Here is a 24,745-nt window from a genome sequence, read left to right on the forward strand (position 1 = left end):
ATTAACAACTATTTGTCCCTTAATAAGCTCTCAATAAATTTTAGCTATATTGTTGATTGTAAGAGCAGACAAATTAAAATTAAGAGGCTTAATTCTCCTTGTTGAAAATAAGGGAAGATATTTCTCTTCCCCTCACGTTTTTGTTTCAGAATTTCTTTCTCTTTCCTTTTAAGTGTACATAAATCTTTATTATGACTAAATAAGTTGTTTAGTAAGGTTTGTTCTGTAGATTCCTCTGGTGCCATCTCTGGGCTGGTAACAGTCTAAAGTTGTCTCCCGTGATTAAAAATTGTTCTACATTTCCTGGTAGAAAGGGCACAGAGTTTTTCTTGTGTCTCCTCTTTCTCAGTTGATTCCAGCTCAAGATAATCCTTACTCCAGAGTGGCATATTTTGGGGTGGCATACTCTGACCCCCTTCAATGTACATCACATCCTGGTTTAATGCTTATTCAACAATAAAACTTTTTTGTCTCTACTACCTCTGTAGAGCGGCTTTCTGGGTTGAGAGGAGGATTTTGTTTGTTTCACATTTCCCCAATACTATCCAATAAGACGCTATTAAGGACTTGCTCTGTGCTCTTTCCTTTTCATTGTAGCAGAGAGCTGGGAGCACCATGGGGGAATCGCCTCAGCTCTTTTTTGGCCAGTCTCTGATGGACAGTGATCCACTTGCTTTTCAGAGAGCAAGTGTTGTAAGGGGTCCACTATCTCTTAGTACCCTCATAATTATATTATTCCATTAGTTTAGTTTAAAGATTCCTCCTCACTAATTCTAGTTAATGCTTACTAAATGCTTGCTATGCACCTGCTACTGTGCTGTGCATTTACCTACATTATCTTATGTAATCTTAACTATCACCCTATAAAGTGGGTACTATAATTCTCACTATTTTATGTATATGGAAACTAATAAAAACAGATTAAATGACTTGCTCATGGTCACAATGGTGATGGAGCTGGGATTCAAACCCAGGACCCTCAGGCCCTCAACATCTGTTAGGACGCAGCAGCTGTGAGACATGAAGGAGGAACAGAGCGAGGGGAGGCTCTTAGAGGAGGGTGGTGCCCAGGAGATGGGCCAAAGGGGGGACAGGGAAGTGGGGCTTTCAACAGTCAGTCTTCCTCCCACCCCAGGTCCCAGTGCCCTTCTCCAGAGAACCACAACTCAGAGATCCTCTTATCTTTCCACAGCTGGAGGAGGGAGTATCCAGTTGTCCCTCCCCAGGTATCCAGGTCCCACCTACTTTTCTTGATTGTACTGGGACACTGCAGGGGCATGAGGGAAACTTGGATACATTAAATTGGTCAGAGATGGAGCCAAGTCATAGGGGCACAGCCAGGAGCTGTTGGGGGTGGAGGTTGCACACCTGGCTGGGATGTAGTGGAGTCCTGTTTCTAGGCTACTGGCCTAAGGGGTAGCTGTCGTGGTTCCTGATGGGTGTTCTGGGGCTGCTGGTTCTGGGCAGAGTCATCATTGGCTCCCCCAGGGCTCCAGGGCCTTGAAGTCACCTCCTGGTGGGGAGCCTTTGCCAGGTACAACACTTGGCTCTTCCACCTGGCAGGCCCAAGGCAAAGGAGGAAAATACAAGGGTGCAAAAGGCAAGTTAAAATCTCAAATTACTGCTCAGCCACACAAGCACACACATAGCCCTATACCTCCTTTGATTTTATACAGGAAGGAACGTGCTACATTAGTCTGCTGCTGCTGTCCTCTCCTCTTTCTCTCTCTCTTTGTTTAACAAGATCCTTTAGAGCTCTTGTCATGTCGGTACATATAAGTCTGCCTTGTTCTTTTTAATCATGGCTAATTTATTGAATATTTATCCTCCTGACAAACTCATGAGGTACATACTTTCTTATCTGTATTTTATAGGTGAGGAAACCAAGACTGCAAGGGCTTGAGTACTCAGTCCAAGTCACAAAGGCTATGAGTTCAGGACAGTAGCACCAGCACAGGGGCCACAGGAGACGATGCTTTCAAAACTTCCAGCCCGGTGTCTGACACCAGCAATGCTCAGTAGTTGCTCCTTCTCACTCTCCCTGAGGAGCACTCTGTGAGGCCCTGGACAAGAACTGAATGGGATGTGGGGCACCATGTCTCAAACTTGGGGCAGAGGAGGCCTTGGGACAGCCTTTCCTATTATGCCCCTGACCCCCATCGTGGCCCTGTTCTTGCCAAGTCAGCAGAGCTTGTCCAACCCTCTCAGCGCCCCCTACTGGCTAGAGAATGAAGGCCCCTCCTCGTGAATGGCTCCCTTGGAAAGATCTGCCTGGTGCAAAGATTCTCCTCCTGAATGAACCACTGCTGACAAGCTGGGAGCCACCAGCTCCAGAAGGGGGCAAATGAGGCTGTAGGGGGCCATCTGCTACCAGCACACCCCTTCTCCGTGCTGTCCCACAGAGGGATTAATGCAACAGAGGCCAGGCCCTTGATGGGAACTGCACTCTTGCTTTCTTCCTTCCACAGAGATTTGCTTTCGTCTCTTTGGCTTTTCTCTTGGGATAAAACGTTAATGAGAGGAGGCTGCCACAGCCCTCTTGTCTGACTGCCCCCTCTCCTCACACACACTGCCATTTGTCTGAAGTCCAGTTGCCTCAGGTAGGTAGGGGCCAAAGTCGTTTTGTGCAGGAAGGCAAAAGCAGCTGGGAACTTCTTGAGTGGAGTGTATTCAGAGTCTGACATCCTTTCATTCGGAGTGACAGAGAAAGATTAGGCATCAGAAAACCATCAGTGTGGGCAAAGCAGCCGGACCACTGAGGACATGTGCCAGGCTGTGCAGGGATCTGGAGGGATCCTGAAAGTGCTCTGAAGAATTCTCATAAGAAAAGCTAACATCTTACATGTGACCAAGACTCAAATATTCATTAAGTAAAAATAGACTGTCTTTTCTTTCGAATGGAATCATTTTCAGAAGCCCTGCTCAATTTCCAGTAAAACCCTATGGGTTTGGATGTTCATTATTCTCACAATAGTGGGTTTTTTTTGTTTTTTTTTTTGCGGTACACGGGCCTCTCCCGTTGCGCAGCACAGGCTCCGGACGCGCAGGCTCAGCGGCCATGGCTCACGGGCCCAGCCGCTCCGCGGCATGTGGGATCTTCCCGGACCGGGGCACGAACCTGTGTCCCCTGCATTGGCAGGCGGACTCTCAACCACTGCGCCACCAGGGAAGCCCTCTCACGATAGTGTTTGAATTAGGCCCACGGCAGACTGGCTGCAGGCCAGTCAATTACACAGTCGGTCCTCAGTGCACAAGGCACAGAGAGCCAGGGGACACGGTGGCAGCAAACAGGCATTTGAAATCTAACCATGCAGGGAAACTCAGTTTGAGGGTATTGCTTTGTCTTGCAATTCTATGTGAAAACTCGTATAAGAAATATCAGGTTGTTTTAAAATAAATTAAACTGAAATCTGCTGAAATTCCTCCACTCTGAGAATAACCACTAGAAGCATATCCTTCCAAACTTTTCTCCACTGTTTTAGTTTGCTAGGACTGTGCCATAACAAAGTACCACAGACTGGGGCTTAAATAACAGACGTTTATTTTCTCACAGTCTTGGAGGCTAGGAGTCCAAGATTAAGATGCAGGCAGGTTTGGTTTTTTTCTGAGATCCCTCTCCTTATCTCGCAGATGACTGCCTTCTCTCCATGTCCTCACATGGTCTGGCCTCTGTGTGGACGCATGTGTGAGTCTGAATTTCCTCTCCTTCTAAGGACACTAGTCATATTGGATTAGGACACATCCTAAAGACCTCGTTTTAACTTAATTACCTCTTTGAAGACCTTGTCTCCAAATACGGTCCAAATACAGTCCAAATATGGTTCTGAAATATGGGGTTGGGGCTTCAACATATGAATTTTAGTGGTATGCAATCCACCCCATAACATCTACTAATCTTTATGTAAAAATATTCATTTTTTCCCCAAAATGGGCACCATAATGAAATTACTATTTTTTTTGCGAAATTACTATTTTATAACGTGCTTTTTAAAAACTTTAATATGTGTTATTTCTATGCCAATAGTTGATGACTAGGTTCTGATTCAAGATTAATGGTCTTGAATGAGTAGATGCATTAGCTTCCCACTCCCTCCTAAGACTGAATTAATAACAATAGCTCACATTTACTGGGTGCTTATTGTGTGCCAGGCGCTGTTCTGACTACTTTGTGTGTGTTCAATTATTTAATTCTCACTACTCTGTGAGATGGGCATTATTATCTCCATTTTTCAGATGCTGAGGGGTGAAGAGTCAGTGCTGTCTCGAGTGAGGAATTAGGAGGATTTTTCTTTCCTGCAGGGAGGGCCTGGAGTGAGTTAATAGAAACAAGGAAGGACCAGAGAGGAGAAGGAGCCGAGGTGGCTCCCCTATGGTAAGGAGGCGACGGCATCCACACCCTCCAGCGTGGTCCTGTCCCACTGCAGGTACCTGAACGTTTTGACTCCCACTCTAATCCCTGGGTGCCCTTATTCCCAGCACCCAGCAGTGCACCTCATGCTCAATAAACTTGTATAAATATTTGTTGAAATTAAATAAACACTAAGATGAGCATCCTGAAAGGCTCTCTTAGAGAATCATTCTTATGTTTTTAAAGGTCTTTAAAATATTTAAAAACTTCCCAGGGGTAGGGGGCGAGCATTCTCAGTTCAGAGAGTTCCATTTCTGGCCATAGTTGAATGTAACACATTTTTATTATTAAGTGGGAGAAAGGAACTAAAGAAGGGCAGAAAATCCCCCTGTGCTGCTTCAGGAAAAAAAAAAAAAAAAAAAAGCTTCAGCTAAAGGCAGCAGCATGAGTATGATTTCACTTGACCTTTTTCTTTTTTAAGTTTTTGTTGTTGTTGTGGACCACTTTTAAAGTCTTTATTGAGTTTGTCACAATACTGCTTCTGTTTCATGTTTTGGATTTTCAGCCGTGAGGCATGTGGGATCTTAGCTCCTGGACCAGGGATCGAACCCACACCCCCTGCATTGGAAGGTGAAGTCTTAACCACTGGGCCACCAGGGAAGTCCATCACTTTACCCTTTGCAAAGCATTTTCAAGTGGTGGAGGTACTCCAGGCCTAAAATGGAGATACTTGCTCACCTAGTATGAATGACAGTGCTTTCACTTTCCCCCATCATCATCTAACTCCGTTTCAGACATACTTTTCCCACAAGATCATCATCAGCCTGGATCTCTCATTCCAGCCCAGATAGCTTCATACACTCTTCCCATTATAGTGCATCCCAGGATGCACGCCCAGCCTGAGTACAAGCCAAGAAGCCTTCCCCTCTTCTCTACACCAGCTCTCTCCACTAAAACCCTACAGAAAGGTCACTTCCACCAGGAAGCCCTCCCAGACCCACTCTCCCAGCTCCTCTCACTCAGCCCTTCCTTTGCCCCATGAGTCCACAGATGCCTGACACAGACACACAGAAATCCCATACCTGTGTCACCAGCCCTGATGCAGTTATATTGCCAGAAACTCCTGAGTCACAGTCCCAGTGCCACGTCTACACACTGCAGGATACTTTGTCATGATGACAGATGACCATTGTCAAGGTTGGCCAGTCACTGTCCCTGTCCTTGCTTTCTGTTTTACCCATCAGCTTTCTAAGAGTTCGGAATCACTGGAATGGCTGTTCAAAGGGGACATTACAAACATTCACCACCCTCATCTTAGTGATCAACATATACTGATGCTTAGTTATATATAAAACATTTACAGTGTTATTATAAAGGACACAGCTCAGGAACAGCCAGGTGGAATAGGGCAAGGTCTAGGGAGTGAGGGAGTCCTGAGTGCCAGAGCTTCTGCCCCTGTGGAGTGGGGGAAACCTGATGCTTAGTTAAAGTTTAAAAGCCATTTTGTTGCCTTCTTTTCTATCTGTCTCCTTATTGCATGAAATAAGAAGAAATGAAGATGTGGAGAAGGAATGGTTGGCTGTGTCCTTTGGCAGCTCGTCCCTCCTATTTTTCTATGCTACCCAGGCTGGATAGACTGATCTCAGTCATAATTGTGAAAAAAACAATCCTAATCACTCCACCAGCAATTTCCCATCTATCTTACCAAAAAGATAATTCCCAGGTTCTGAGTGATTTTTCCTCTCTCTCATACACAAAATATTTGCTAAGAGAACAAAAAAATGTGCATAATCTTTATTTGTATGGCTTCCCTGTGTCCCCTGAAGAGGACACACTGTACAGGAAACACAAAGTACTACACTTAGGGGAGTATAAACAGGCAATTCTGAAGAAATGATTTTAAACAAATAATTGCTGAAAAAAATAGAGCTTGAAAGTATTTTTAAAAAGGAAGAAACTGAAGAGACAACGGATTGCCTATTGTCGTATGTTGCTTGTCCTTCAAGGAGGAAACAAGTTCAAACTTTCCTTCTACTGCTGTTCAGTATGTGCATGATGGCCATAAGCCACTCTTCTCTCCTCACTGCTCGGCTTTCTTCCCTTGCATTGTACAGGTTCTCACAGGGTGAGAACACCCTGGGCGTCCACAGAATGACACAGCCTATAGGACACTGGGATGCAAGATAAGGGGTTTTCTATCTACCTGATAACTGGTCTGAACCAATTACAAGCCGTGTGTGTGGAGCTGGCAGCTTCCCAAACTTCTGAGAAATAAAATGGTCTCTTGCTCCTCCAAAGTCGGGGGTGTGGAGGGAGCAGTGAGCAATGGGCAAGAGCTGCTACCAGCACCCCCTGAGCCAGCGGTGGGCAGTGGGGTTCACTGAACCACCCGCCTTCTAGGCATCCTGGCCAATCACAGCCCAAGAGGCACGCTGGAGAGGGAGCCAGCAGAGAGGGCTGCCTGCCAGGGGCTGAGATTCAGCCCGGGTGAAGGAGTTCTCTTCCCAGTCAGGAGATCTGTGGTCCAGTCTGGTGACCTTGGGGAAGTCACTTTAGCTCTTGGAGTCTTGATTTGCTAAACCATTAAGTGTGAGATTTACCCAAGTAACACTAGAAATTTACTCTGAGGATAAAACCAGAAATGTGTATTAGACACTCATTAAACTAAACACACTCTTACCATATGATCCAGCAATCATTCTCCTTGGTATTTACCCAAAGGGGTTGAAAACATGTCCACACAAAAACCTGCACATGAATGTATATAGCAGCTTTATTCATAATTGCCAGAACTTGAAGAAAACAACCAAGATATCCTTCTGTAGGTGAATGCATAAATAAACTAGGAGATCCAGACAATAGAATACTATTCAGCACTAAAAAGAAGCGAGCTATCAAGCCATGAAAAGACTTTAAATGTATATTGCTAGGTGAAAGAAGACAACCTATAAAGGCTACATTCTGTTTTATTCTAAAAATGCATGACATTCTGTAAAAGGCAAAACTATGGAGACTGTGGGAAATCCAGTGGTTGCCAGGGGTTTGGAGAGAAAAGAGTGAATACATGGAGTACAGGGGACTTTTAGGGTAGCAAGATTATTCTACCTGATACTATAATGGTGGATATGTGTCATCATACGTTTGTCCAAACCCTCAGAGTGTGCAACACCAAAAGTAAACCCTAATGTAATCTGTGGACTTTGGGCGATTATGATGTGTCTATGCAGGTTCATCAAGTGTAACAAATGTATCACTCTGGTAGGGGATGTTGACAGCGGGGTAGACCATGGCGGGTGGGTTATGTAGGAACTCTGTGCTTTCCTCTCAGTTTTTCTGTGAACCTAAAACTGCTCTAAAAAAAATTAAGTCTAGGACTTCCCTGGTGGTGCAGTGGTTGAGAGTCCGCCTGCCGATGCAGGGGACACGGGTTCGTGCCCCGGTCCGGGAGGATCCCACATGCCGCGGAGCGGCTGGGCCGGTGAGCCATGGCCACTGAGCCTGCGCGTCCGGAGCCTGTGCTCCGCAACGGGAGAGGTCACAACAGTGAGAGGCCCGTGTACCGCAAAAAAAAAAAAAAATTAAGTCTAAACTATAAAGTCTAAAAATATGCCTGGTAGCATTACTTATTTTTTTTTTATTACTCCTGATTGGTGACCTCAATTGTAGAGTCAAGCTGGTACTGCTTGACTAAGTAATTAAACACAGTCATATCGTCAAACTCATTTTTCCTATACTGGAAACTTTAGAATTAACAGTAACACCTACAGGAATAAATGACTATTACTCACAACATGCCCCGGATTGAACTGAAGACAGCAACGTTTGGAAGCGACTTGAAAAGTGAACTTCTTATCACAGCTCTCAAATCTCACATTCACATAGGACGATGGTGGCTGGAGGAGTGGGTGTGCAGGTTCCTGTAGGAGACCCCAGGCTTTGAGGGTGGGCAAGCTCAGGAGGCCACAGGCCAGTGTACCCTGTACATCTGCAGTGACTCTGCTTGAGCTCAAAGCAGGCCCTCTGCCTGACACACCCGTGAAAACACCAAGGGACCACCCAGTGGCGACGAAGGGCAGGGAAGGAAAGCTGAGGTCAGGTTTTGATCTGGGAGGCAGGGGAAGAAAGCCCAGGCAGGGGAAGTGCTTGCTGGAGCCAACTGCTGCGGCACAGGCAGGCGGGCAAGAACAGGGAGGCTTCTGTAGCGACTGGAGCAGGGCCTGGGGAGGGTGGGTGCAGGGGAGACAGCCTGCACCCCTGCTCTAAATGTACACTGCGGTTCTCACTGACCTCCCAGGCCTGCCCCTGCCTTGTGCACAGCTCAATATTGGCTTCTGCTGAGGTTTCAGGTGAACGTGGCCTTTTTCCAGCACCACAGATAAAGCCGCTGGTCCCCACTTCTCGTGTTCAAGAAATCTTGAGGCCTTTTCTTGCCTCGTTGCTGCCTCTTGCCACACTCTTGTCCCTCACTTTGGCTCGACCGATCCCCTGCCTACAGTTGAGGCCTGCCTGCTGCAGCCCCTGTCTGTTTAAAAGGCCACATCTCAATCCAGGGGTGTGGGTGAGACTTTTCTGTTACAAGGGACAGAGGCACAGCTCAAACCCGCTTATGCCAGGAGGAAATTACAGCAAGAAGTGGCAGGAGTATCACCGAGGGCCTCAGGACCCCCTGGATGGAGGGGCCCAGAAGTCCGGGGGACTCTTCTACCTACTGACTTCTGCCTACTTCTTTCCTCTTGCCTCATGCTATGTCTTGCTACAGACTAGCTTATCTTCATGGCAAAACAAACACGACTTCAATAAAACTGATGAAAAAGCATGATTTCCATAAAAGTTTCCAAGTTTTACTATCTACAGATTCAGCTTTCAAAGTCTCTCTTAGTCCAAAGTTCAAGGATCCCATGAAAGCCCTTCATAGACAACTGGGGTTATATACCCATCCTAGACTGATCCGTGATGGCCTCAGGGAAGACTTATACATTCCTGGGGCCAAATTTCGTAACCCATTGGTATTTCTGACCTTTCCTGTCTTCTCCACCTGCCCACCAAAAAGACTGTTGCTTTACCCAGAATTATTAATTTATGCAGAATTAAATTAGAAGTCAAAAACTGATAATATATGTTAAGGTACTATGTACATGTCCAGTGATGTTATTTTTACTATTTTTATTCATTGGGGAATCCCCCAGGCTGCTGCCTGAGGTGAATTCTCTCTTGCTAACCAGCTCTGGTCTACATCTTTTATGAGAGAGAATAGGGTTCAAATGGATTGTATGGAGAGGCTGCAGAGGTTGAAAAAGAGACAGGGGTGGGAGGGAAGGAGAAGGGAGGACTAACTGGCCACAGAGGCAAGAGAGTTAGGGGGTGGGTTGCTTGGACGAGGCTCCGGAGAATCTGGGGGTGGTGAGGGAACTGGGGGCGAGCAGGAAGCAGGGTTTGCAAAGTACTGGGGTGGGCTAGGGGCTGGACCATATTTAATGTTCTTCAGGAAATGTGAATAAATATTGGAATACCTCTATATTTAATATTGGCTCCTGAACAATATATAAGTGTATGCAGAGAAGGGGCCACGTGTGGCTTTATTAATGTCAGATAGAAAAATGTACTGACTTCTAGGGCTCATAAAAATGCTGATGGTGGTGATCACAGTGGCGGTGACGATGCTGATACAAAACATTTATTGAACATTTCCCATGTGCCAGGCTCTGTGCTAAGGGCTTTAATGTATTTGATGTTCCAAACAACGCTAGAGGGAAGGAATATCCTAAAAAAAAACATGAGGAAAATGAGGCTTAGAGACGTCAAATAACAAGTCCAAAGACACACCTGTTAAGTGCACTTGGGTGGTGTGACTGTGGCTGTGAAGTGGAGCCTATGTGAGGTGCTGACAGGGTGGGGTTTCTGCATGGTAAGAGATTTGTCCATTTCTAGAAAATGGGTACTGGACAGAAAACCCCGCTAAGTCAGGTAACTTTAGCCCCGGCAGGTTTATAGCTTCTGCTGGACTTCTCTCAGCTGTCTGGGTCATATTAAGATGTCCTTGTGATGTTTTAAAGTCCTTCCTCAGTCCCCATTGACCTCTCTCCCTGAAACCCAAGCCCTGATCTGGCCTCCCCAGTCACCACTGGCAGTGTGGCCCAGTGCCTCCTGGACCTAGCCATCTCGCCATCTTACCTGCATGCCCTCCTCTAAGTAGTAACCAGCTGGCAGCAACACCCCTCACCTGAACTGTATCCTTGTTAATTTAAAGCAAAGTGATATGGGAGGATGGGGCAGCATAGAGTTAGGCCCCAGGGGAAGCAGGAGAGTAATCTTCGGGAGGCCTTACAGTAACATTGGACCTCTCCCTTGCCCCACCACAGTGAGCAACAGAGGTCTCGCGGCAGAATCGTGGGGAGAACCCAGAGAGAGAAGAGGCTATCAATGGTCACCACTCTGCCAGGAGGGCTAGGATTGTGAGAATGTGTAGGACATAGCCTGGGAATGCAGCAGGTTCCGGGGGGGCTTAAGTTCCTGCAATTTCAGGTTGAGGTAAAGACAATGGAATGTTTTACTCCAAGGTGGCCCAGGACCATAGGTTCACTGTGAACCTGTTTGTCTTAGGATGCTTTACTGATGTCGCAAAGTCCTTACACAGGTCACATTTCTAAGTCCACAGTCCTTGTTTGGATCATCTCCAAGCCCAAAGTTCATTCATAGAGCAACTCACTAAGTACATGTTACACAGAGACTTAACACTATGCAGCCCATCGTCAGGGGAAGAATTTGAAATGATAGAAATCTCCTCTCTAGCAAAAAGGCTACAAGCTGGCAGACTTCCTAGGGTGGTAGTTAGCCCAGGCCCTTCTCCAAGAACTTCTCAGGGTATTAGCTAAGGACTCGTGTCTCTATCCCTGATTACCACCGGCGGCAAAGAGGGCCAGGCTTCCCTTGGAGCAGTAGGATGAGGCTGGAAGGAGGACCCCATGGGGCCATCGATTCCCTCATCATTATGGTCAAGGCAGTTGTTAACTATGACAGCCAAAGACCCATTAGTGATAATGCAGTCAAAATGGAAACTCAAAATGGCTCAAGCCCAAGACAAGGGCAGAATCTGTGAATTAAGAGATTGAGTCATCCTTTCTAAGCCTAGGAAAAATATATCAATTTATAGATTGCCACCTCAGTACCTGAGAGGGAGTTCAGAGAAACAGAAAAAGAGGAATTTGAAGAAGTTGAAGTTGGCTTGTATTCTGCTAGGTCATTATTACTATTACTATAGATTTTATAATATTATCATGAGCCAGGCACTGTTCCAAGCACTTTACATGCATTAACTGATTTCATCAGACCACTATATGACCACCTCGCTGATATGGCCAGTATGGGACTGCCCATTCCTTCAATTCTCTCCTTGATTTCTGCCCTTTACAGTATAATGCTTTCAGGACCAGTAACTACAGGCAATATGGGCTCATGTGATGTAAGGAATACCTTAGTCATTAGCCTCTAGTGAATGCTTGAAAATGTATCGCGAGACACTAGATAAAGATATTGACATTGGTTACATGCAAATCCATCTGTAATGGATAACTCTGCATTTTTTTAAAAGGCTGTGAAGTATTAATTATGTGTTAGGCGCACCTTAAACATTATTTTATTTAATTTTCACACGAGGCAGGTGGTATTTGGCGGAAATTAAAGTTAAGAGAGACTCAAGAAACTCATGCAAGTCCTCCTAGTTAAAAGGTGGAGGGAGCAGGATTTGAGGCCAAATCCTCTAACAACACCCAACATGTTCTTGCTCCTGTACCTTACAGCCTAAGCTCTGTATTAATACGTTTTCATTTATTACTACTTGATTATATATTTTTAATAAATAATGACTTTTTAAAACATAATGACGTACAATTTTCACACTCAACAAAATTAACAATAATTTACAATAAAGCACATGTTCCATTTTCCCTGGTTGTCTCAAATATGTCTTTTTAAATTAGACTTGTTCAAATTAGCATTCAAATGTGTGAGGTGAGCTACACACCTCATTTGGCTAATAGGCTTTTTTCCCCCTTTGATTTCTAAAAAAATTTGAACTGAAAAGTGGAAAGAATACTGCAAAGAACACCTGTATATCTTTCAAGAAGAGTCACAAAAGTTGGTATGTGTCTTAAATCTCTTTTTTATCTATAATTGTTCCCCTTCTCTTTTTAAAAGAGAGTAATTTATTTCTGAATTAAACTACATGATTTGACCTGTAGAATTTCCCACATACTTAATGTTCCTGATTAAATTACTCACAGTGTCATTTAATGTGTTCCTCTATGTCCCATATTTTCTGAGAACTGGGAATTACATCTAGAGTTTGATTACATTCAGGTTTTCTGCCTTGGGGGAGGGGGAGGATAAAACTTCATAGGTGATGTTGTGTACTTCCATTTGTATCACATCAGGATGTACATAATACCTGGGTCATTTAGCCTTGATCTTTGCATTTAGATGGTGTCAGCAGGATCCATATATCATTTAATTTCCCATCAACTTTTAAATTAATGGCTTTAGCTGCCATTGGTGATTGTTGCCTCGAACCATTATTTTGTTAGGATTTGCACATTGGAGAGAGCCCAATTTTATCATTCCTACTGCATTTATCAGTTGTGTTTCTTACATAAAGAACCTCCCCATAGCAAATATTTGGTTGCTGCGAGGTACAAACCATGAGGTTTGTTTAGGAAAGGCAGGATAACTACTTGATTCCTTTTCTTTCTTTGTCAATTTTCAGAATGATGAGTTGGTGTTCTGGCAACTTCCAAAGGAACTAAGGAGCTTTTACCTACTGTGGTACTCGGGCGGCGGGGTGGTGTGTGTGTAGCGGATATGGAGTACCATTATGAACCCAGAGAATTTTACATATTGATGTAGCTCAATCCATTGCAGTGTTTTTTTGTTTATGTTCAAACTGTCTTATCTTTGGTAAATGGGGGCCCCTTCAAGTTAGCTACCATGTCGTTTTGATGTGACAAACAGTCATCTCTGACAGCTTCCTTGTTTTCAGGCGTGACAAGATGTTCCAGCTCAAGAAGGCCTTGTTCCTTTTAGCAGGAAATGGCATCTGGAGACTACAATCTGGGGACTAGGGGCGTTTGTTGTTATTGAGTTACCATTGCTTCTAAATCTTTTCAGTGGAAGTCACTAGGAAATATCAAAGTTTTAGAAAAAGAAAAGTAATCATGAGTTAATACTGATATTTTCAATTTGAAGAATTACAAGGTTTCATTTAAACTTCCGATTTTATTCATTTATATGTCTATGTTTTATATTTTTACATAGAAATTCTTGGTTCCCTCCTAGTGAGATTTGGGCAAACATACTTGTTTTAGCCTATTTTCTGGTTTCAAAATAATATTGCGTTGACCAAAAAGTTCATTTGGGTTTTTCTGTAAGATGTTATGGAAGAACGAGAACGAACTTTTTGGCCAACCCAATAATATCAATATTACCACTGCTAACAAGACCACTGAATGCAGAGTCAGGTTTCTTGACATCTTTGTGGTTCTTCTACATCCTTGTGATAGATCCTACTAGGGGTGTGTAATGAAAATACTGTGGCTTAAAGTCATTTGAAATAAGCCTCCTATAAGTGGTTATGCCATCCACTAGATACACAAATACTTCTTTTTTCAGTTTACTGTCCATGTTTAGGGGATTCTTTTTATTTAGTTAATTAAAAATTATATAAAATATTTACTGGTTCTAAAATCAAACTATAAAACAAGGTGCATTCAGAGAGGTCTAGCGACTATTTGACTCCCTTCCCTCCTGTTCTCTCTCCTCTCCAATGATAACTTTTAAAAAAATGAGTGTGTGTGTGTGTGTATGTATATATATGTGTACACCCATATTATATGTATATATATACACACATATCATACATATACTATTATAGTTGACACCTGAACACCACGGGGGTTAGGGGTACCAACCTTGGGCACAGTCTGTCTATAATTTATAGATGGCCCCCCATATCCACGGTTCCTCTCTATCCAAGGTTCTGTATCCTGTGATTCAACCAACCACGTAATTACTATTGTATTACTGTGGAAAAAATTCACATATAAGTAAACCCTTGAAGTTCAAACCTGTGTTATTCAAGGGTCGACTCTGTGTGTGCGTGTGCATGTGCGGGTGTGTGTGTGTCCTAGAGATCACTCCATAGTAGTTTATGGAGATCTTTCTCATTGTCTTTGACAGCTGCATTGTATTCTATTATAAGCATATTCATAGTTCATTCAACAAATTCCTTGTTTATAGACATTTGGGTTGTTTCCAGTCTTTTTTTTTTTTTTTTTTGCGGTACGCGGGCCTCTCACTGCTGTGGCCTCTCCCATTGCAGAGCACAGGCTCCAGACGCGCAGGCTCAGCGGCCATGGCTCATGGGTCCAGCTGCTCCGTGGCATGTGGGACCTTCCCGGACCGGGGCACGAACCCGTGTCCCCTGCATCGGCAGGCGGACTCTCAACCACTGTGCCACCAGGGAAGCCCTGTTTCCAGTCTTTGGCTATTACACAATGGGCAGAGCAAACAGTTTTATGCGTATATCATCTAGTATTTTTTCTAGTGTGTTTTGAGGTAGAATCCTAGAAGTGGGGTGACTGGGTCAAAGGGCAAATTCACTGGTAGTTGTGCTAGATATTGTCAAATTCCTGTTCCTAGGAGTACCATTCTAAACCACTCATAACTAGTGTGTCCTGAGTGCCTGCTGTATGTTCAACACTGTGGTGAACTGTTTGAATATTAACATCTGGGAGATTGTGCTGCACTTGATCTTTGGAAAACATGACTGCTTTGCTAACCAGCTAAGTTTTCAGTTAGCTTGAGCCTCCTGCTTTCCTTCTCCTCTTCTTTGAAATGATACTTCAGTTTGGTGTTATAAGCATCAGGGCTATGGGTATGAGCAGAAATGTTCCCCTCAGAGTGAGCTCCAACGCCTTGTGAAGCTGCACCACCTGCAGTGAGATTTGATCTGTAGCTGGAGATAATATCTATATTGTGTCAGGCCTGATAGACAGACGGTTCCAAGCATAAAATCTATCACACATGTGGGACTTATCCACAGCAACCAAGAATGAAAGAAAACCACAAGCGAGTCAGTATTTCTGGGCGCAGATTCTGACAAGGCTTATACTAGAGATCTGCAGTTAGGAGGGGATTAGAGGTATATAGTCCTTACAACCCAACTCCATAGCCCCCAGCTCCTTCCTGCACTTGCTTTACAAGTTCCTCTTCTATTGTATCATTAAAAACTGTCCTAGGTAGGCGCTCCTATTTTCCATTTTTTAGATCACCTTTCCATACATGAAGTTGTTGGTGGGAATGGGAATCTTCCCCTATACTTTACTTATTTAATCCTCATAGCAATAATTATATGAGACAGGTTATCTGCACTTTCTAGATGAGAAACACAAGGTTCCAAAAGGGTTGGCACAGGCCCACACTTTCAAATATTACATAAGTAGTGAAATAAACCTATGCCTTTAACCACTGCACCGAGATTGAAAGCCTGTGAGGGGGACACACAAGGAGGCCAGCTCCAAGAGCCTGGTAATCGTTGCACCCTCTAATTTTCATGTATTTCTTACTCTGAGGAAGTGGACCCCAGAAAGGCCAGATAATAGCCTGCACCATGGGTTCATTTTTCTCATGAAGTCCCAGAGATCATCATTTGTCCCTGTTCACGCTGTCCTGCTCAGCCATTGATACTGATATCCAGCCACCCATAGACGCAGGCCTCTCCTGTTACTGAATCCAGGGGAGACAGGCCAGGCTGGCCAATGCCCTCAGTGGGCAGATGCTGGAATGCATCTTCCATGGCAGTCATATGGCATGGTGTGAGCACCCAGTGCACCTTCTCTCCCTTACTTCTTGTCCCTTTCCCCATGCACTTGTTTCTGATCAGATTCTTGATCCTCATCATTCCCAACCAGAAACGAACCCCCAAGCAACTCCAAGGGCCTCTGATTTGAACTCTGTGCTAATCTGGACAGCCAGTCCTAGGACTAGGATGCGCCCACCCACTTCTAAGTACAGAAGCCGACCACAGTGTCCAGATGCTGGGTGCCTCCACATATTTGGCCGATATTCAATGAATGTCCATTATTACTATTATTGGCAATAGTATTCAAATTCTTAAGTTTGGCATGTGATTATTCCAGGTGATAACCGAGACCTACCAACTTAGCCACAGGATTCCATAGATCTATGGGAATCCTGGGGGAAGGGAATGGGTGATCAAGTAACATCTGGAAAAACCACTGCCTCATGGATTTTGGTGGTCATTAGGTCCTATGTCACTGACCAGGAGATCCACCACAATTATAGGGAGGCTCTTCTAAGCCAAGGATCACATCGGCCTCACCTTCTCTTGGTCAATGGTGCCTTCCAAGGTTTTGGAGCCTAATAGCATCTGGATCATTAACACTTGCTATTCCAAGTGGTATGACTTTACCAGAAACTACAAGTGTGCAGTGTGAAGGCTCTGCAGACCCCGATTTCACAGCCCAACCCTTTGGAGGGATATCGTGATAGTCTTCTCCATTGGTTTTGTGAAAGACTTATAGGAATGATTCTAGCTGTGGTGCTGGACCCAAGCTATGGCTGGGACACATTATAGAGGAAGAACCTGGAAGCTTGAACCTGTGGACTTAACCTTCTACTCGGTGTAACAATAAGCTCTTTTGGGAAATTGACAGGAAAAAGCCAATAAATAATCTGTCACACAAACCTGTCCACCATCATGAATCCTGGTTAATGATGAAATGATCATATAGCCATCTAAGCCAAAGACCAAAAAGTCATTCTACATTCTTCCTTTTCTTTTTCTCCATTCATCTAAGCAGTCACTAAGTCTTCTTAGTTTCACCATATTAACATTTTTTCAACTCACTGCCATGGCCTTAGTTCAAGCCTTCAATATTACTCAGCAGCTTCAATTATCTCCTAACTGTCAGCTGTCCTAACCCTTCCATCCAGCCACCAAACCTGATCATGTCACTCTCATTTTTAAAGTACCTTTCACATCTCCCCATGGCCCAGAGTATCCAAACTCCTTAGCACAGAGAGAAGCTGCTCCCAAATCCCCCTCCCAAGCTCTATCCGCTGCCAAACTCTCCAGCCTCATTTCTCATCACTCCCCACATGTACTCTACGAGTCAGTATAAGCTGGGATATACTGTAGTAACAAACAACTTCCCAAATCTCTGTGGCTTAACATACCAGAAATTTATTTCTTATTCATGCAAAGACCACTGTGGGACCACATCCTCACAAAGGAGATGAGAAGTATAATCTTGCATGTGCTCAGGAAAGAAAAGAGAACCAGAAACTGTTAAACAGTAGTAATGTCCAACTTGTGCTGTGGCCTCCTTAACATACCCTGCCCTGTGAGGCCTCTGTGCCTTTGCATATGCTGTTCCCACCCTCTGGAATGCCTCTCTTCTTCCTCCTTTCCCATCTCTTTCTGCCTTTCTTTCTCTGCCAACATCTCCTGGGAAACTCTCCTACTTGGTTTATGGAATCCAGACTTTGTCTCCTCCATGAAGCCTTCCCTGACAGCCCTCAGGCCCAAGGATGAATGGTTTGCACCCTCTTCAGTGCCACAACATTCTTAGAATATGGACAAGTTATTGACTTCCCATGTTGATGTGGTTTGTTGATGTGTTCTTCCTGCTTCCCAAGATCCTAACAGAGTCCCTGGCAGTGGCAGTTGGCCAATAAGTGTGTATAGAACGACATTAAGTGAGTGAATGTGGCCCTTACTGGGGAGGGCTCAGGTCTTTCTCGTGGACCTCATCTCCATTAGACTTTCCAGGTCCAAGCAGGTTGGACGCAGTGGTCCATGTCAGAGCTGGTGTCCTCGTGTCTCTCTAAACCCTCCACCTGTAAGTCAGAAGGGCCTGTTATCTTCCTTGGGCCTAGCAAGCACTGCTAGGAGCAAACAAAAGGTTAGGTTAAATCTTTGGATTTCTATGAATATTCTTCCCACTCATTCTTGAGGCCAGGCCCAGGGTTAACAGAAGAGGGAAATAATACTAAGAGGGTAGGAGCTTTGGAAAAAGGAAGAAAAGGTGAAAAGTAGCTTAGGTCACTCAGGGGGTAAAGGCATTTCTGCCCTTTCCCTCTTAGGCATAATCACCACACATTATGTCAACCTCTGCCCAATGAGACTCCCATTGACCACTTACCCCCAGGACCCTGAGAGAAAGAGATACTACATCAGTTCTTTCCTGGAGAAAAGGGAGCCCTTCTACACTGTTGGTGGGAATGTAAATTGGTACAGCCACTATGGAAAACAGTATGGAGGTTCCTTAAAAAACTAAAAATGGAGCTGCCATATGGCCCAGCAATCCCACTCCTAGACATATACCCGAAGAAAACCATAATTCGAAATGATACATGTACCCCAATGTTCATTGAAGCACTATTTACAATAGCCAAAACATGGAAGCAACCTAAATGTCTATTAACAGAGAAGAGGATAAAGAAGATGTGGTACATATATACAATGAACTATCACTCAGCCATAAAAAAGAACAAAATAATGCCATTTGCAGCAACATGGAAGGACCTAGAGATTGTCATACTGAGTGAATAAGTCAGACACAGAAAGACAAATATCATATGACATCGCTTATATGTGGAATATTAAAAAAAGGTACAAATTAACTTATTTACAAAACATAAGTAGAGTAACAGATGTAGAAAACAAACCTATGATTACCAGGGGATAAGGCAGGGAAGGGGTAAGGGAGATTGGGATTGACATATACATACTACTGTATATAAAATAGATAACTAATAAGAACCTACTGTATAGCACAGGAAACTCTACTCAATACTCTGTAATGGCCTATATGGGAAAAATCTTAAAAAAAAAAGAGTGGATATATGTATATGTACAACTGATTCACTTTGCCATAAACCTGAAACGAACAAAACATTGTAAATCAACTATACTCCAATAAAAATTTTTTAAAAAATTCTACTTTCCTTCAATTGCCTCCTGGACTTCCCCACTAAGGTGGGCTGCTTCCACTGGCCTCTACTTCTTCTAGTAGGGCTCAACCAACTAGACCTCAACAACCCCATTCTGTAAACTTAGTCTCAAACCACCTGGCTTCCTCTTTCCTGTCCTTGAAAACTAATTTTCCAACTAATATTCCAGTCTTTTTTCTTTTTTAACATCTTTATTGGAGTATAATTGCTTTACAATGGTGTGTTAGTTTCTGCTTTATAACAAAGTGAATCAGCTATACATATACATATATACCCATATCTCCTCTCTCTTGCGTCTCCCTCCCACCCTCCCTATCCCCCCCCACTAGGTGGTCACAAAGCATGAAGCTGATCTCCCAGTGCTACGCAGCTGCTTCCCACTAGCTATCTATTTTACATTTGGTAGTATATATTCTCTGGAGATCCAGTTTACGGGCAGGGCCATGCTAACTCAGCATTCTTGGTGAACTATAATGATAGTAATTGGCATTTCCTTCTTATTATTATCTTTCTGATAGCCTGTGTGTCTAGGATATTTTTCCCCTCATCTTCCTTCTCTGTCGTCAGAACTCATTTTGCTGTTCTCATTCCATGTACTTAACAGCTCAGAGTGAGTTAGTGTGGCATCTGTGCTTTCCCCCTGGCTCGTTGTGCCTTCTCGATTAGTATCCACAGTAGGTTTAATTGGGACAATATTTACCTCTGCTTCTTGCTCATTAATAAAGATATCACAGCAAAGCAGACTCCTGTGACAGCCCTCCTAAGCCATATCCAGGTGTATGAATGTGAGAAGAGGGCCATTTGATTATTTGTGTGATAACTGACATAATAATATGTTCATAACCTTCTCCCCGAGGCTCAGCAACCTCTTCAGAAGCAACTGTCATACAATTATTAGCTACTTTCAAAATCACATTTTTTAAATCAATAAAGCACTTAAAAGATCTTTAAAAAATATTCCCTTCACTGTTCCACCCTCTCCACATCTTCTCATTGATCCAGAGCCCCTAAAATGGAAGAATCTGAAAACAAGGTCAAAGGTACAGAGCAGGAAGAAGAGAAGAGGAATGGTGAGCAAGCCTTTTGTGGGGTCACCGGTGGCTCCCTGACATGGGTTGGAACATATCTTGTTTGCCCTGCCTTGAAAGGTGACTGTTGAGGTGTTTTTGGTTACCTACTGATTTTCTCATCTAAACCAACTGGAATTCATGTTTGAGCAGGGAGATTTCATAAATCAATTTAGAGCCCTCTATCTGCAATATTTACTGTGAACTCTTCAGTTATTAACTCCAGAGCTCCAAGGGTATTTGGACAATGCAAAGAATACTTGTATGTAAAATATCTCAGTAGGGTCACTGAACATGATTGTTATACATTACCAGTGTAACTGGTGATAAGAACATAAACTGTCCTCCTACAGAGATGTCCCTAAGACATATGTAAAAAGGGTAAAAGTGACACAGAATATACTTGGGAGGGGGACACAGAGGTATTAGTAATAGTAACTTACAGTTGGTTACATAGAGGCTCTTAATTAGGGAGGTGTCAGAGGTTTTTCAAACACCCCAAAGGTTTGCATCCAGTTGATCAGGGGCTGAATCCACATGTGTATTTTGAAAAAGCTCTCCTTGTGTACCTCTCCCTTTGGAGAAGCACCCATAGCACCTCATGGTTTTCAAAGCTCTTTTCCATCCTACACAACCGCTTGATGAGACTGCCTCCACATTGTCAGGTTCAAGGTCATTTTTCTTATCTTATCACTTGGCCTCTCAGTTGACCACTCCCTCCTTCTGGTCAGACACTCCCTTCTTTACTTGCCTTCAGGGACACCACATTCTTCTGCTTTTCCTCTGACCTAAGTGACTTGTTGTTTCTGTCTCTTTTGCTGGATCCTCTTCCTCACCATCATCTAAATGTTGAAGAGCCCCGGGGCTCAGTCCTTGCATATCCTCTCTCCTTAGGTGACTCATCCAGTCCCATGGCTTCAAATACCTCTTTTACATTGCGAATTCCTCATTTCTATCTCCATCTCCTATCTCCTCCTGCATTTTGGACCCCTATATCCAACTGCCCGGCTAACATTTCTCCTTGGATATTTAAAGGACATTGCAAACCTAAAGTGTCTTTAAAAAAAAAAAAAAGAATTCTTGATCCCTCCAACTCTGCCCCTTTCCTAGGCTTCCCCATTTCACTCAACCAGCAACTCAAGCCAAAAATCTGACCTAACCTTTATTCTTCTTTTCCCCACATATCCAATCCATCAGCAAGACTCATAGCCCAGAAGTGTGCTTTCCTCTCCATCTCTCTCTTATCGCTCTGGGCCAATTCACCATCATCTTCTACCTGGACTCATGCAACAGCCTCCTAACTGGTTGTCTTCTTTCCACTTGGTTTTCACTTTCCTCACAGTGACCAGAGAAATCTTTTTTTTTTTTTTTTTTTTTTTTTTTTTTTCTTTTTCTTTTTGCGGTATGCGGGCCTCTCATTGTTGTGGCCTCTCCCGCTGCGGAGCACAGGCTCCGGACGCGCAGGCCCAGCGGCCATGGCCCACGGGCCCAGCCGCTCCGCGGCATATGGGATCCTCCCAGACCGGGGCACGAACCCGTATCCCCTGCATCGGCAGGCGGACTCTCAACCACTGCGCCACCAGGGAGGCCCCAGAGAAATCTTTTTAAAACAAAAATCAGGGCTTCCCTGGTGGCGCAGTGGTTGGGAGTCCGCCTGCTGATGCAGGGGACACGGGTTCGAGCCCTGGTCTGGGAAGATACCACATGCCGCGGAGCAGTTAGGCCCGTGAGCCATGGCCGCTGAGTCTGCGCGTCCGGAGCCTGTGCTCCGCAACGGGAGAGGCCACAACAGTGAGAGGCCCACGTACCGCAAATAAATAAATAAATAAATAAAACAAAAATCAAATCATGACATCCCCCTCTCATGAAAACATTCCTTTGGCTTCCTACCTCTCTTAGAATAAAATCTCAATTTATTACCGGGTTTACAAAGGTCTGCAGGACCTGGCCCCTGGCTCCCTCACCCCTTTGCTCACCATATTCCAGGCATGCTGCCCTTTTGGTTTCTCGAACACTCCAAGTTTATTCCTGTAATAGACCTTTGAACTACATGTGTCTTCTACTGATTGACCTTCCCCTTCAACTTTGCATGGCTGGTTCCTTCTTGTCATTCTGATCCCAGCTTAAATGTTACTTCTTCAGAGATGCCTGCTCTGACTGCCCCCACTCCCAGTCTAAAGCAAATGCCCAGTCCCTTCTTCCACACTCCCATGTTTATTCATCTGCATACTATTTACCCCCTATTTATTATTTTTTCATTTATGTATGTACCTTAGAATGAGAGGAGAGATCTTGTCTCATGCTCATTTGAAATATCCCCAGCCCTAGATAATCGCTGAATGAATGAACCAATTTAACTTAACTGTAACAACCCGGCTGTGAAGGAGGCTTGATCACCCTTTTCTACAGATGAGAAAAATGTCATGCATTTGGGCCAGATGACTTGCTCAAGATCCCACAGCTAGATCAGTGGCAGGACAAGTCTTTCAAGTCTTACTCCAGCCCTCTTTTCTGCATATGTTGAGTCAGCCTCTATATGGGGAATTCCACCTTGCAAAAATGTCCTCATCTTCCTTTAAAAATTAAATGTCCAGGGAATTCCCTGGTGGTCCAGTGGTTAGGACTCCACGCTTCCATTGCAGGGGGCACAGGTTCAACTCCAGTTCAGGGAGCTAGGATCCCCAAGCTGCTTGGTGCGGCCAAAAAAAAAAGTTAAATGTCCTGCACATCAATGCAAAATAAAAATGGTGTGCAGACTGTGGATCTCAGTGAAAGGAAAAGCAACCTTTGTTGGAGTCCTAAGGTTCGGTGGATTTCTTCTGACCAAATGTGACGTGACCTCCAGGACGGGAACATAGTAGAGCACAGAACAATTACACTGGGGCTCTGTGTGTGTGTGTGTGTGTGTGGTGTGAATGAGTATGTGCACACACCACTCCTCATCTGCAGCTTCTTTGTGCTTGTACTGAACCAAGGCTCCGAGGATGATTCACAGTCACCAGTATGCATTCCTTGAACTGAACCTGCAGCACCTCCTTCACCAATCACTGCTCACCTAGGAAACAAGCCCAAGGAGAAAGTCTGAATGCACCACAGGGCAGAGCCTGTAGGTACCCCTATGATTAGAAAAATGGGAATGTCAATTCGTTTTCAAGTTGTGAAGAAAGTCTTCAGGTTCTGTCTTTGGTAGGTGATCACCTGGCCATTCTTTTCCCAGTTGAACCAGTTGAAGTACATGCATTGACAATTGGCAGCATTTACCCTAGCCTGAGTGTCTCAGAAAATGTGTAGGAAATTGTCCCCATAGCAACGAGGAGATGGCAGTTCAAGTCTGCTGTTCCTGCTGGGTCAGAGAATGCAGCAGGTGAGTTCTTCTTCAGACCAAAGCTCTCCTTTATAAGGAAATGTTCTTAAGCATACCTTAACCTCCACGTAGCTTCCAGATCTGCCAGTTCAGAAAACACAGCCAGGTCCTCACAGCCGTATTTCTAAACTCTTCCATAGACATCCAAGGAGCAAAAGAGGTTTGAAACCTGCTCACTCCTGATGGCTTTTCTTAACCCTCTGATTACTCTGGGCTCTCTGGTCTGTTCTGTTTGCCAGCTAATTGCAAGTGTTAGCACCTGGACTTGAAACCCCAGCTGCTACCCTCCATTTCCTTTGGTCTCCATGCTTGAGCCATGGAGAATAGCTGGCTATGAATAGCTATAAGGATTAGCAAACCCCTGTTGTTCTGGGGACTCTACCCTGAGTGGAAAAAACTGACTGAGGAACAGAGCAAGTTAGCTGGAGGTTCTACCAGCTGTATGACAGTGAACAAATCCCTTAATCTCTTGGAGTTTTAGCTTCCTCTTTTCTAAAACAGGATTTACACATTAGAGGATTGTTGAAAGGATTTAGTACAAAAAGTAGAGAAAGCCCCTAGTGCAATGCCTGGCCAGTTCCAGCCCCCCATAAACTCTGGTTATCCTCCCCTTGATACTCCACTCCTAAGACCACACCTTCCTCAGAAGGACAGACTTTCTAGACAGAGGCAAAGAATTTTGGGAGGAGAGAGCTTCCTTGATGGGCAGGGAGGGAGAGAAGAGGGATGGTGGGCACTAAAGGATGTTGTTCTTTGCAGTGGAGTTGCGTGGCGTGTGCTGGGTGACATCCAGCCAGAAAAAACCCATGAACGTGTTTTGGGATAGTTGGTAGAAATCTTTCAGTTGGTTTTTTAAAGGCTGCTGAATAGCACTTTCTTGGTTAATCGACATTTTCTTTAATCCTGTATTGCATATGAGTTCCACCAGAGCTGTGCAAA

The sequence above is a fragment of the Mesoplodon bidens genome, assembly GCF_964165515.1.
Source record: "Mesoplodon bidens genome assembly, chromosome: 12".
In the NCBI taxonomy this organism is placed as follows: Eukaryota; Metazoa; Chordata; class Mammalia; order Artiodactyla; family Ziphiidae; genus Mesoplodon; species Mesoplodon bidens.